Source organism: Chiloscyllium punctatum, chromosome 3 (assembly GCF_047496795.1).
Source record: "Chiloscyllium punctatum isolate Juve2018m chromosome 3, sChiPun1.3, whole genome shotgun sequence".
NCBI lineage: Eukaryota > Metazoa > Chordata > Chondrichthyes > Orectolobiformes > Hemiscylliidae > Chiloscyllium > Chiloscyllium punctatum.
In genome coordinates this window covers 47801854-47817127 of record NC_092741.1, presented here as the reverse complement: position 1 = coordinate 47817127, position 15274 = coordinate 47801854, and the positions used below count along the sequence as shown (strand labels likewise).

Genomic DNA, 15274 nt, shown 5'->3' with positions numbered 1-15274 from the left:
AAGACTTGGTGAGTTGCTGTAGTGCAAGTCAACTGGAGGAGTTTCTAGACAGCTCATAGGATGAGGCAGACACTCAGTTTACCACATACAATCACTAATGAAACTCTCTCATGGCACTCATGTGAAAGACAGATTATATGCGGTTAGTTAAAAAGTAAATTATATTGGAAGTGTAGCAAATTTTCTAAGGGAAAATAGTGGCTAATCCCTAAAGCCATTATTTATAATTGCCTGTTTTACAAAGGTAATGGCTTATCTACTTTGAGGACTGATTAAAGCTCCAGTGAACTAAAGTGTGAAAGAATGACTTCGTCTTTCTTTTTAGTTAACTTCAGTAGCAATGAAGCTCACCAAAGAATTATGCAGCTGTTTTACTGCCAGACATTGCTAATCAGGATATTCTTGACAGTATTAATTTGCAGATATTAAAGTAATGTAAAATTTAGTGGACTGTGAAAATTCTGCAGCAACTGAATGTGTTTTATGTCACATTTTAAATGCTGAAAGATTTAGGGCGATTGGAAATCATCTTGGGGGGAAGGGAATCGACAAGAGGAGGTTTAAGCCATTTGATTCTTTTTTATTATTGCCAAGCAGACATTTTATTACACTTCATCTCAAGAATTTACCTTAACAAAAAGTAAAACTGTTCAGTACAATCATTGCACTAAGTGATACACATGTAGAGGGATGAATCCTACATAACATTTTTTCGTAGCGGGTTGGAATTTAACTTATAAATGTCATACATCCTGAAATGTATCAATGTTAAGAAAAAGGATGCAAGAGTTTAGAAAATGAGGACACTTGACTCCTCGAATTTTGAAAACTTAAATTTCAGGCAGTTATTTTTGGATGACAGGTGTTCTTAATACTTGAAGGATACAGGGTGAGAATTTTAGACTGTTGTTTGTGGATCTGTCTGCATTAAACCAGTTTTGTAAAGGCAGGAAGGGAGTCCCATGCAACCAACCATGTATCCTTTCTTGCTGAATGGGTTAGGTTATTGTGAGCACCAGATAGTGCACTTTCCCCAGTGTTTTAGTGGGGGATTTGAGGCAGAGGCTCTTTCCATCCCATCCAAGCTGATGGTATAGAGTAACAACTGGTGTGTCAAGCAGATTGTGCCAGTTTCAAGTTCAAGGTATTTTAATTCCTTCATGGGGTGTAGGTGTCACTGAGCTGACCAACATTTTATTATCCATTCCTAATTGCCCAAGAGACAGTTAAGTGTCAATCATATTTCTGAAGGTTCCATTCCGTAAAGGATGTCAATGGGATGTACAACAATCAACAGCACTTACACAGTCATCATTGGATTTAGTTTTTAACTCCACATTTTATTGAATTCAAATTTTTACCATTATCATAGTGGGATGCAAACTCATGTGCCAAGAACATTGACTTGGGACTTTGGATTAGTAAAATAAAACAAAACCCTGCTGGATGCCAATGTCCATTGACGAGGTGAGGCACATGGGTGGTGCCATATATGCAGCATTCACACAAACAGGAATTGCTGGAATAGCTCTGCAGATATCTGTAGAAAGAAAACAGAGTTAGCATTTCAAGTTCAGTGACCCTTCTGCAGATCAGCTCTGGAATATTAGTCCAGTGACAATAACATGACTCAAAACTCAAAAAAACTGGTTTAACATTTTTTTACTTAATATCACTTTCACTGACATTATGCCGTTTTACAGATTATAGATGTGGGTGGCTGCAATAACTCATATTTCTGCCCATCATTTTATATCTGCAACTGAAGACACACAAAGCAATACTTAAGTAGCCTGGCAGCAACAAGCATGTTTTTATCCAAATAAATCTCTGATGGCCATGTTTCTAACTGCAATTCGTATTGATTGTTAAATTGAAAATGCAGATGCATGGAAATTTGCTTCATTATGTTCCCATGTTCCTTAAACTCACTGAAGATGTCCACATGTTGTGCGTAGTGAAGGGTTAACAGATTCCATCTGTCAGTACAGGACAACATAAATTTAATATGATACCCAAAACGTATCTACTTTGATGCCAAAATTTAAAAGCTGGATAAATTAGAATTACACAAGTTGAGAAAAATAGCTGCAAGCTATTTTGGTGCAGAACCACATTTTGTTAATGGCTATTACACCAAAAGGACATAATGAAACAAATGCATAACATTGTGTGATTGAACCTTTATGAAATAACCATATGATTTGAGAATAATGCATTGTATTAGAACTGCAAATGTCAACATTCAAAAGTCAAAACAAAATAAAGACAACTGCAAATCAAAAATGCATGTTAATTTTTAACAATTGCTATGACAGTCACAGGAAAAAGGATGGGAATAATAGAAAGTATTGTCATGATGGTGATTTTTAAAAATGAATCTACTGATTTTCAGCTTCCACAATCTGATTTTATTTCCTAGGCCTTTCATTTCACTGAAATTCTTCAAAGAGGAAGTGTCACTAGGTGTGATCCTATCAAGGTATGAGCACTATGGGCTATGGTGCAATGTGTGGCAGAATTGGACAAGAAGTAGGCGAGGCCCAGCTCAATGCAAGAGCTACTGAGTCCATCTTTTATGACTTTATAAAGACCGTGTCTTTTTATTTTTCTGTATTTTCAATTGTGCATGAATTAAGAAAAGAATCGTTTTGTAAACCAATGATTGGTGCATGTTTTGAAAGCAAATAACAAGATATTCACTGCAAGCATCATTTGCACAATTACTCATTCGAGTAGTAATTGAAATGTAGTTTGTGGTTGAGCAGGAGCCAAAGCATTGTGTATATATGGAGCTCTGGTTGGCAACAGAAGTTGATTGGTTTGTGAACTAGTGATCTGGACTTCGGCTTGCCAACAGCTATATGATTGGCTCCCAGGTAGCTAAGAAACTTGGGACTGTGAACAAGACAAACAAAAGCTAGCAGGATATTTCTCTCTCTCTCTTTCTGTTCTCTGCAATAAAAGTCACTTAGGCCAAGAAGAAAACCAGTTTGTCTTTCCATCAGCACATGTTGTAAAGTATGACTTTTAATTGATAAGTTTGAGACCTTTTATAAGTGAACCAGCCACCCTCTGGTTGATGAAGGGTTTATGCCTGAAATGTCAACTCTCCTGCTCCTCGAATGTTGGCTGACCTGCTGTGCTTTTCCAGCACCACACTTTTTGACCCTGTGAATCTTGTAAACTAGTGATTGCCTCTGGAGAAAAAAGATCAAGAAGCAGTATTCTGACGAGTACTAGAATCTCAGCAACTCTGCGAACAGGAGCTGCTGATCTGTCTTCCTTATCTTTCCCTCCACCCAGAACATATGTTTTTCATATATGTGTCCATACTGATGCCTAAGGGCACAATCCACTGTACCAACATATACATTTCCTCGTCCATGGGCATCGGCATCCAGCATTTGCCAACCCCTCACAACCACCATTGCTGCACAGTTGAAGTCTTGGTCATCGTGGCTGCAGAGAATGGCCCCTTGAAGTGCAACCAAGGCTTGGCAATGCACTCTGGAAGCATGGTCTTGTATGGCAGGGAACACTGGTAATTGGCATTGAAAAGTTGCTAGGGACACATGGTAGATATGGACAGGCAGATATAGACTGGACCAGGGTGCATTTCAGGCTGCTTGCTCTCTCAGTGCTTGCTCACTTAGCCCTTACAAGGAATGAGATGACATCTCTTCACTCAGAGAGTTGTTAGGATTTGGAATTTGCTGCCTGTGAGATTGGTGGAAGTAGGTTCCACATGAGGTTTCAAAAGACAGCTGGACATATATTTGAAAGCAATGAATTTAGAGGGCCATGGAGATAAAGCTAGAGAATGGGACTATCTGGGTAGCTCTTTGGGAGCTGGTCCAGATATGATAGACCAAATGGTCTCTTCTGTAATGTAAAGTTCTATGATTCTGCTGTAGTCCCTTACCATCCCTCACCTGGTTTGTTAATTCCCTCTGGAGAAGGAAACATAACTGACACATATTTGACTCCATTCTGAAGTAACCTATCAGGAAACATTAAATAGCCCATGGATTGCAGTGAAGAAGGCTCAGCATTTGAGTAGCAGGGAAAATAGGAATGGGCAATAATCGATGTTCTTGAGGTAAATGGCCACATGCTGATAACAAGATGTTGCCAAGACATCATTATCTTAAGAAATGTTATCTGCTAACCCTGTTTTTCAAAGTAAGCCAAGCCCGGGTTGTACTTTAAGGGGCCATTCTCTGCAGTCACGATGACCAAGGCTTCAACTGCACAGTAATATAAGAAAAGCCACTCAACCATCCACCTCCTGATGCTGCCTGGCTTGCTATGTTCTTCCAGCTTCCTGTTTATCTACTTTGGATTCCAGCATCTGCAGTTTTTTTGACTCTAACTAAGTTTGTACCACTGCAAAGTCTCTTCAAAGGATGCCCTCTTTGAAGATGCTTTCTGTCTCCCTCAGACGTGTACGCAGTGAGTCCCTTTCTCACTGCGACAGCACCGTAACCTCCTCAGTCCTCCAGCTCTTTGACCACACAAAGAAACAAACTCATTGCTATAGCCACGTGACATTCCTCAGCCGCTGTCTTCACAACCATCTCATTCTTCAAGGCCTTCAGGTATATTTTAAACCCTCCAAATTTGGATGCGCCTTTGATGCTCGAAACTTGCAATATCTCCAACACTTCCACCAACAATTGTCTCTCTGGGTTCTTTGCTCCACCCTTTCGACAATGCGAAAGCACCTCCATTCCCTCGCCTTATCCCTTCCCCAGCTCAAGGCCTCCCTTTCCCGAACTGTGTAGAGGACTTCTACTTTCTACATCCAGCACAGAATCCATCAGCTCAACAATCTGTTTTTCAGTTTCATTTCTGATATTAAAAGTTTGGAAGATTGCAAAACTCTACTCCTCTCTTCTCCAGTTGGAGAACTCGCTCACTGCTCAAAATCCGAGCCCTGGTTCTGGCCGCATCCATCACCATTATCCACATGGAAACTTCATCCAGCGCCAGGCCTCTCCAATCCAAAGCTTCCCACAACCATAAAAGATGCAAAACCTGCCAGCACACCATCACCTGTCACCTCCATCCAGGGCCCCAAACAGCCAAACAGTCCTTCCAGATGAGACAGAGGTTCACCTGCCTCCCCTACAACCTAACTTACTGTATCCAGTGCTCTTGATGTGGTTTTCTCTACATCAGGGAGACCAAACGTAAACTCAGGGCACGTTTCACCGAGCATCTCAGCCAGGACACAGAGGCCGACCTGACCTCCCAGTTACTGCCCATTTTAATTCCCCTTCCCATTCCCTTTCCGGTATGACCCTGCTTGGCCTCCTCCATTGTCACAGTGAATCAGGTCACAAGTTGGAGGAACAGGTGGCACGGTGGCACAGTGGTTAGCGCTGCTACCTCACAGCACCAGAGATGGGGTTCAATTCCTGCCTCAGGCGACTGACTGTGTGGAGTTTGCACATTCTCCCCGTGTCTGCGTGGGTTTCCTCCGGGTGCTCCGGTTTCCTCCCACAGTCCAAAGATGTGCAGGTCAGGTGAATTGGCCATGCTAAATTGCCCGTAGTGTTAGGTAAGAGGTAAATGTAGGGGTATGGGTGGGTTGCAGGTCGGTGTGGACTTGTTGGGCCGAAGGGCCTGTTTCCACATTGTAATGTAATCTAATCTAATCTAATCTAAACACCTCATCTTCCGCCTGGGCAGCCGACAGCCTGGAGGACTGAACATTGAGTTCTCCAACTTCAAATAACCTCCCTTCCCATCCCCCAACTCCCTTCCCAGCCCCTCCCCCTCCCTTCCACTCCTCTAAACGACCCTTCCTTCCAGCTACCAACTGAATTTATTTCTCTAATTGACCAACCAGATCGTACCCTCCACCTGTGTTCACCTATTACGACCTCACCACTCCGCCCCTCTCCCCATCCAAAACCCTCCCCCACCCACTCCCACTCCCTTATCTGCAACTCTCCTTACATCCACTCCCAGTCCTGAAGGAGGGTTAAACCCAAAACATTGACTTCTCCATCTCCTGATGCTGCCTGGCCTGCTGTGTCCTTTCAGCCTCCTGCTTTTCTATTATTCAACCATCAGAGACAATTAAAAGGGGAATTTAATAGATTCCTGAGGTAGGCACACTTGAAAGTTATTTGAGATCAACCAGATGGGCAGTAACTTATTTTTGGTGTCTATACTGTTACAATCAGGGATGAGGGGAGTATTGGCTCTGATATTTTTCAGCTTCTCAGTTGACTACCACAGCGATACAAGGCAAAAGCTAATAGGGGTCTGTGTCAGGTACACTATGGTGAATTTGTCATTGAATCACTTGAGCAATCCAGTGAGACCTGTCTCAACATTAGAAGCAACTCCATGTATCTTTTACGCAAATATGAAGCATTGAGGCGTGTTCTCATGAATCAGCAGTGAATTATCAATTGAGAGGAATTATTACCCATTCATCACTTTGTTAACTGCAAACTTGCTTTATTAAAATGCAGCTTTTTATCTTTCTGAACAGGCTGAACAAGCTGGACACTGAGAATTCTCAACATCCTGGAAGTCAGAGTGGATACCTTGCAACTTCTGTTCCCACAAGCTGTGAGGATCATTCGTGTTACTCACTGCACAACGGCGTCTTAGAGTACAATCCATGGGAACTGACCAAAAACATCCCTCATCCACAAACATTGGCATTCGATATCTGCCAATCTGCTCGTGATCACCATCTCGCTGTATGACTTACCGAGACATCAACCTAACACCTGCAGTATGTGCCAACTATCAGTGCAGTCAGACACACCAAACATGTATTCAACCAAATGGCCATGTTGCAAAGTGGGTGCTGGCCAGTCCTCAGTCCAGTCAAGGGAAAGTAGCTGTCTTTTGGGGTCCGAGTATCATCACAATCTGCACACAGACCAAAGGGTTTGGCCATGGTTAGTTGCGCCAATCACAATCAGGGGATCTATCTGACTATGGTCCGGAGTGGGCAATGGCCAGTCCTGTGGAACGATCAAAAGCAGTCAGGGAGTCGGTGTGTGGTCAATTCATTAGAATTAATATCCCTACAGTGTGGAAACAGGACATTTGTTCAACCAGTCCACACTGGTCCTCCGAAGAGTAACCCACCCAGACCCATTCCCCTAAACTATTACACTATATTTCCCCTGACTAATGCACCTAACGTTATGGGGTAATTTAACATGGCCAACTCACCTGACCTGCACATCTTTGGACTGTGGGAGGAAACTGGAGCATCCAGAGGACACTCATGCAGACATGGGGAGAATGTGCAAACTCCACACAGTCAATCACCCGAGGCAGGAATCGAAACCGGGTCACTAGCGCTGTGAGGCAGCATTGCTGCAATCAAGGAGCTGCAAAGACAGTGGACAGGGGTATGGTCAGCTGTGTCTGGGGCTGCTCATCGAGATTAGCCAGCAGTCTGGGGTGATTACAGGCTTGTGTGGTCTGTGTATTGTTTGTTAGGGAGGGAAGCGGGCAAAAGCATAGGGATGGGGAGGGGCATGGTAGGAATCACTTCCAAAAAGGCTGAGGCAGTTAAAGCTGGGGTCGGGGTGGGGGAAGCTGAATCATCTGTTGAGGTGGGAACAAGGATGGTTATGGGGAAAATCTCAAGGTATAAGGGGCGTAAGTGGAATAGTATTAGAGGGAAAGGTAAACTATGGAAGAAGAGTTATTGGCAGTCACCAGCACTATAGTCTACAAGAGAGTCGAAAGAAGCACGGTGGGCATCTTTAAGGTGTAATAGAATCATACAGCATATAAACAAACTCTTTGATCCAACCCGGCTGTGCCAACAAGACAGCCCAATTTGACCTAGTCCCATTTGCCATCATTTGGCACATTTCCCTCTAGACCCTTCCTATTCATATCCCAAGCTGTAATTTTACCAGCCTCCTCCAACTCTTCTGGCAGTGTGTTCCATGCACGTACCATCCCCTGCTTGAAAAAAGGGTCCTTTTTAAGTATATCCTCTCTCACCTTAAACTTGTGCCTTGTAGTTTTGGACTTTCCCACCTTAGGGAAAAGACTTTGCCTATTTACCCTATGCCATGCCTAATCTAAAGAGTCAGGAGGCAGGGAGGAGCATTTGAGGCAAATGTCAATTTGGTGAGTCTCCACAGGGTTGTGGGGGGGAGGGTGGATATGGGCTGTTGGGATATTGAGAGGTAAAAAGTGACCTTGAGAGCAGATGGAGACTGATGCTGATGGTGCACACTGTGAGCGGTATTCCCTGCCATTCTCTACATGATAACTGCAACTGGAAAACAGCAGGCACAACACTCAGGGTGGGCGGAGTCAGTGTCAGTTTGTTGGGCAGGATCCACCATCTCATTCCTGATGAAGGGTTGATGCCCGAAACGTCAATTCTCGTGCTCCTCGGATGCTGCCTGACCTGCTGTGCTTTTCCAGCACCACGCTCTCGATTCTGATCTCCAGCATCTGCATTCCTCCCTTTCTCCTAGGATCCACCATCTTTACCCATTTGCTATGCAGGGGTGGAGCAAGTGAACGTGCTTAGGCTTCAAGTGCTGGTAAAAGCAATTTCCACGATGCCAAGGGGTGTTTGCAAGTGGGACATTGGCATTTTAATGATGCAAAAGTTAGCGTCAGTGATTTAAAAAACAGCAAATGCTGCTCAAAAACAGCCATCACTTGTAAAACTTAAAAGGGTGCTGTGCGAGGTGGAGACAATTGCTTCAACGGCTAACTTGCAAGTTTTACGAAGGACTCTAATGAAGTCAAAACTTAGTTCAATGATTGATGTGGGTCTGGGATGGGAAAAGTGATGTGGGGGGGTCAGAACACAGAAGGCACTCCCTTTTTGATGTGATGAGTTGGTCACTGAGCCAGCATGGCACCTTCACCAGGTGCTTTGCATGGTGGAGCAGATGATAGGGCTTCTGAAGATGCAGGTCCAATACTTAGAGCAGGTCCAGGCTGGAGGGTCCTCCAGTATAGTCTGGTTATAATGTGCTGCATCAAGCTAGTATGCTGTGCAATTAGAGCAGACAATGAGATGATGTGTTGGGTTCTGAGGAACAGGGAGAAGTTTGAAGAGAAGGAAGATGGGAATGCTAAGGAGAAAGAAGCTGTCCTCATCCATGACCGAGCTCAGCTGCGTCAGGCACTACAAGTGAAACAGGATCTGACTGACACCCAGTTCCAGTAACTGGTAGCTGAACGCTGCAGTCCATCATCGACTATGGAATTGTCATTAGTCATGATGCCAGCATTTCATTTACATTGTGTGAGTGAATAACAGCCTTTGTTCATTTTGTTTCCATTCATTTTAACTGGCTGTGGATGAAAGCTCATGTTTTGAATTATCTGATTTCTTGCCTGTGTGTGATGCGCCTCAACTGGCCAGTGGCAGGTCTCCAGTGGATGCTATGGGCAAAGTATGTTGACTTGGAGGGGTAACAGGGTGCAATACAGATAAGCAGTGTGGCCTTGCGTTGTGGGTGAGAGAATAGGTTTGTATGTATGAGGGAGCAGATAGCATAGTGGTTATTCGTCTGCAGCTACCTGCCTTCACCCACCCAGCCCTTGGTATCTGAGGTGACCTGAACTGGTATGGTCATTCAATGCCCCCCCATCCCACACCACTTTATACCAGGGTACTCCTGAACATGGATAACTCCCTGTCCCACATTACCCCCTTCCCAGCATGCCTTACCATAACTGCTTCCGCCACCGCCCCTCGCCGCTTGCAGATCTGGTTGTATCCATTCACTACTGAACTTCACCCTGAACAGACCCTGAAGCAACCCCTCCCCTCCCCCCACCCAAACACCCTGAGAGTACCTGCTGAGGCTCAGTCCCATGACAATGGTCCTCTTTCCCCTTTCCACCCAGCTCCACTCCTTCACCTCACACCTTTCCTCTAGTTTCTGTGGATTGATCCGGCAGACAGACTGGGCCCTGTCCTTTGGACGTAAAGACTAGACAGGTCTGGACAAGACTGCTCCTGACCATTAACTGGTGTCAAATAATAGGCCACATCCTTAGGAACAGCCCAAAGTTTGACCCTAACCTACTCCCCAGATATCAGCAGTACATACCCTCTGACTGAGACCAGATGTCTGACTGTGAACCATGCCTCTAATTAATATGGGAAGCTGGCTTGACTTACAGTGCCAGAAGTCCTTGACTGATGAGTGACTCCATGGACTTGAGTGAGGTCTACTCCCCTAAGACATGGTGCCCACTTACTGTCCATGCTGTGTTTGCCATAGAAGCTGCTGGCATATGGAGCTGGTGTGATGTTGATGTGGCAACTTGCAGGATGTACACCACCTTGACCGAGGGCTGCTGACCAGTGAGTCAAACCTCCTGGTTTTGTGACTGCTCATTCTCACACCAAGGTAGGACTGTCGTGAGTATTCGGCTGGTGCTAAGTGAGTGAAACCTAAGTGCTGCCTGATCCAAATCTGTGAGTTGAGTCCCTGTGATTTTGCACAGTGCCCTCTCGGAAGCTTTTCAATGCTAGTTGCCAGTGTGCCCTACTGTACAAACCTGGGCTTCCAGTGAACACTGCCAATGCTTTGAACTGATGCCAAAATAGGCACAAGGGATTGTCATGTGCCAATATCTGTGAAGTAGGGTGCCCAGGTATCATGCCCTGAGCTGTGGTTAGGTTGGAGGCTGCTCAGAGCAAGCTGAATCCTCCAGGAACATGCACTGATTTCTAGAAAGTTTCATGAAACAAACTCTTCACGTGTCTGTAACCTATAGAATAGACCTGATGTAGAGGTGCTAGGAATGGACTTGGCTGGACAAAGTTAAAAATCACACAAAACCAGGTTATGGTCCAACAGGTTTATTTAGAAGCACTAGCTTTCAGAGCGCTGCTCCTTCATCAGCTACCTGATGAAAACCATTCAACCTGTTGGGTTTGTACCAGCTCCTGGAAGAGCTACCTGCAAATCCATTCTCCAGGCCCTATCTTCATAGCCCTCTAAATTAATCCCTTACAAAAAAAATCCAGCTCTCGTCTGAAATCTCATAAGGCATCTGCCTCCTGTCTTGTTCTTTCCTTATATGTGTGACCATTCCTTGAAATTAAACTTTGTTTTTCCCTTGAACAATGCGATGGTCAGGACTTCAAGTGACAGAGGAAAGCCAGCTGACTTGCATCTTTGCTTAATGGATGGTCTGGGTGGAGACGCCACTGCAGTTGTTCTGCCAGCTGTAGGCTCCAGGGAGTCAATAGAGGCTCAAACAGTGAGGGCTCTTTTAAAAAACACCTTGCCTCATTGGGCCACGTGAGGAGAAATGCTCCTCTGAGCTCCGCAACAAAAGCTTAGATCTCCACCTTTATGGATTCTCAAGGGTTGGTCCCAAATCAATCCTGCCACTTGTCTGAAAGCAGGCTTAATAGTTAAGATAGCTTGGAGCAGTGGAGAATTTTTAACTCACCTTGTAATCACACAACACAAACACATCTGTCTCTCTTATCACAATACATCTCTAGTTTTCATGACCATTGCCCATCGAACCAGTCATACAAATACTGTGGCTTCAAAAACATGTCAGAGGCTGGGATTTTGCAGGAAGTAACTCAGCTTCTTTCTCTATCCACTCTCTACAAAGCACAAGTGAGGAGTGTGATGGAATACTCCCTGCTCGCCTGGCTGCCTTCTTCCAACAACACCCAAGAGGTTTGACACCATCCAGGACACAGCAGTACTCTTGAGTGACACACCATCTACCACTTTCACTCTCCAGCACTGACACAGAGGCAACAGTGTGTACCAGATATAAGATGGACTGTGGCAATTTGCCAAGATTCCTTCAAAAGCACTTTCCAAATGCAGGAGTTTTACCTCCAAGAAAGGAGTGGGCAACAGATGCTTAGGAACACACTACATCATTTATGTCCCAAACCATCCTGACTTGGAAATTTATCACTATTCCTTTGCTATCATGGGATCAAAATGTACCCTTTCCTCCAGTACTGTGAGTATAACTCCACTCGATGTATTAGAATGATTCACGAAGGTAGTTCAGCCCCATCTTCTTGAGGGAACTCAGGGGTTAGCAGCAAATGTTGGCCCTCCTATCAAAATCCACATTCTTTGAAAGAATAGACCAAATATGTTGTTCTTTTTATTTACATCTTTTGTTAATATATTCTGTTACAATGGCTCATTGTCTACATCTTTTACAAATAGAACTTTCATACCCATATACATCCTATTACTTCACAGTGATATTTATTCTTTGCCTTGTACTCCTCTTTAGGTTGTGCATATTTTTTGTCACTTGTTCATCATTGAATCTTGGTTCCCTACTGCTCTCTACAATCAAGTTTATATTTCCTCCGGTAGCCACTTGAAATAATCCTTTCTCATCAAAAATGCTTTTTCATGGATCTTTAGAAACTCACCAGGACTTGTCTCACCTCGTTGGCAAATCAGTGCACACTCAGCTGGCAGTAATAACACAACTGCACACTCCTCAGCTGGTTTAATGAAGATTTATACCCATTAGCAGGTCATTAGCTGACTGAGAAATGTTAACATATCATTATTGTGGATTGGTCATGATTGACTGAATTTCTTCATCACTAGTATTGCAATCGCAATCTCTGGAATTGTACATTTTAAAACTGTATGTTACTGCAGTATCATTAGTAAGTGAGTCATCAATCTGAACAGAATCAAACATGTTGCCCATTTATCTAAAGAAAATTAAGTATTTTAGTCCTTGACTTTGAGTACAGGTGTCAAGTATTTTGAGCTCATAATAAAGGACCAAACATCAAATGCCTCATGAAATATTCAAGAAAGGAATCATCCAGCTGTGCAAAAGCAGAAAATGCTTTCTTTTGACCACTGATAGAGGGAAATAAAGGCAGAAAACTTGGTGTAAAACCGCATGAAGTCTAGAGTAAGGATTTGCATTGAACAAGTACAACAGAACTAAATGCAACCAATAGCGATCCTCACCATCAGGCATCAATTTATATATCACAATTGTGTCCATGCTACTTCTGCATCAAACATCAATAAACATCACATCACTAAAGTTTTACACTGCTTTATTTTTGAATGTTGGGCTATTTCTATCAAGATAGTCATGAAGGTTTTACAACTGTATCTTTTTAATAGATCACACCTCAATGCCAAACACTGCTCAAACACCATGCCATATCCTACTGATTAAATGGACAAGGTTAGAGTGGTTCTGGAAAAGCACAGCATCTGAGGAGCAGGAAAATCGACATTTCGGGCAAAAGCCCTTCATCAGCTTTTGCAGCACCACTCTAATCCTGACTCTGATCTCCAGCATCTGCAGTCGTCACCATCACCCACTTATATATAATGCCAACTGAAGTATTATTAAAATTATTATAAAATTTAAATATGTTCTGCCAATTTAGGGTACCAGCTGGGGCTGGTTCTTGGCTGGACTTTGAGTTTCTTAAATCATAGAAGAAATCTTATTCTCATTCTTTTGCCTTGTAAGCTGCTGAAGTGGAGTCTCCAAAACAAATAGGACTTATGCAAAACTATAGATAAAACAATTAACTTTCTCCCTTAATGCTATTGATTGTACTTAATAGAGTTGCAGAAATAGCAGTTGATGTAATTCATATTAACTGGAAAAAATGCTAAATAAATATTGGTTAGAAACTGGGATATAATATTGCACTAAAAAAAGGAAATAAAACAAAAACTTACATTTGCTAAGCACTCTTCACAACCTCATGATGTCCTACATTTTTCAACAGTAAATGAAATACTTCAGCATTATCATTGCAATGTTACCATTTTAGAAACATAGTTGCTAATTTGCATGGAACAAATTCCAACAAAAAGCAATGGAATAATAACCAGATAATCTGTTTTCTGGTGTTGCAGGTTAAAGACAAAATATGAGTTAAGGTAGCAGTAATTAAAACAAAATAGACTGAGGTATGGCCAATGGAATGCTACAGATTCTGTGTTGCTGAAGTAGCCAGTTTCTACAGACAAGTTGAAGCAAGAGTTGAACAGTGACATTGTGAGAATGGATAGATATCCAGGCCATATTATCATGAAAGATCTGGAAAAACCTTTGAAGTATTTTCTTTCAGGAGATTAAAGAGGGAGAATACACACCCGTGAAGAAGATGTTTTCTTATGTTGAGTCCATATACCGCAGACGAATAGTTATGTGAAATCATTCTGAATGGGCTCATGAATTGAAAGCTATTACACATAACACAGAGCATTTCATTCAAGTTTCTTAAAGCATGCAAAATATAATGATGTCTGAAAATTGCAAATAATCAATATTTTTCAAACCTCAGTTAAGTTTTATACAATAAATCACTATCTCCCAGACATGTGACAGTGTACATACAATGTCACTTACATCTCTGCTCACAACGAACATGTCCACCATTTCACAATGGTGCAGCTTGCAATGTGATTCACGTCTAAGTATTAATATATCAATGCTGCAGTAGTAGCTCATCACCGAGGAAGAACTTATAATGTGCAGCATCAATATACTGGTGAAGTGCTACATGGGAATCTGTGCACAACATTCCAAAAGCACTGCATTCTGCGCAGTGTAGAGCTTTCACAAATAATAGATAGTCCAAAATGTGATGCATTGTAGAGGTCTGGCAGTGAATCAGTTTACCATCTTTCAGTTCTGCTGAGAATCTGCAATGGTACACTACACACCGTATACCTTTACCTTCATTTAGGATTCTACTCAGCTTTAACATCAGACCCATTGGGGGAATTCTTCAAGGAATTCCTATGTAGAATAAGTGACCAAAATAGAAATAGAATGCTTGATAAACACAGAAGGTGATTTTTAGACATGTGAAGCCAGATTGCTAAAGAAGTGACACATAATCTTAATGATCTTGTGTTAACTGTCTGAAAGCAAACTTGATACATGTTGATATTTCTACTTGGATTCCAGTCATTGAAATAAATGTGTTTTGTCAGAGTGGTGATTAAGAGGTGTATATTGACAAAGATATATTGTGTAACCTTTCAAATGTGCATTAGTGACTAACATACAGAAACGCAGACTGAAATATTTTTATGCACGTACATATATTCAAACAATGTTAAGCAGACAGTAAAATGGGATTACTGATCTGTAACTGTTCACAGTCCACAGACTGCAGTTACAAGTTAGCACTTGTAATTTGAAAAGAATTTGGACTGTACATCAAAACAGGCTTATGCAGTGGTCCTGACAATGATCAGTCTCAGTCAAGATGTTTTGCTGTAACCAATGAAAG

At 42.6% G+C, this 15274-nt stretch overlaps 1 long non-coding RNA gene across 1 annotated transcript; it reads right to left on the bottom strand.

Annotated features, from left to right (window-relative positions):
* Positions 1 to 1319: 1319 nt before the first annotated feature.
* LOC140454607 (uncharacterized) lies at positions 1320 to 14495 on the bottom strand. The gene is made up of 2 exons (XR_011952721.1): positions 14383 to 14495; positions 1320 to 1540 (listed from the first exon to the last, which is right to left on the bottom strand). It is a non-coding gene; the product is annotated as an uncharacterized lncRNA (long non-coding RNA).
* Between the last annotated feature and the right edge of the window lie 779 nt (positions 14496 to 15274).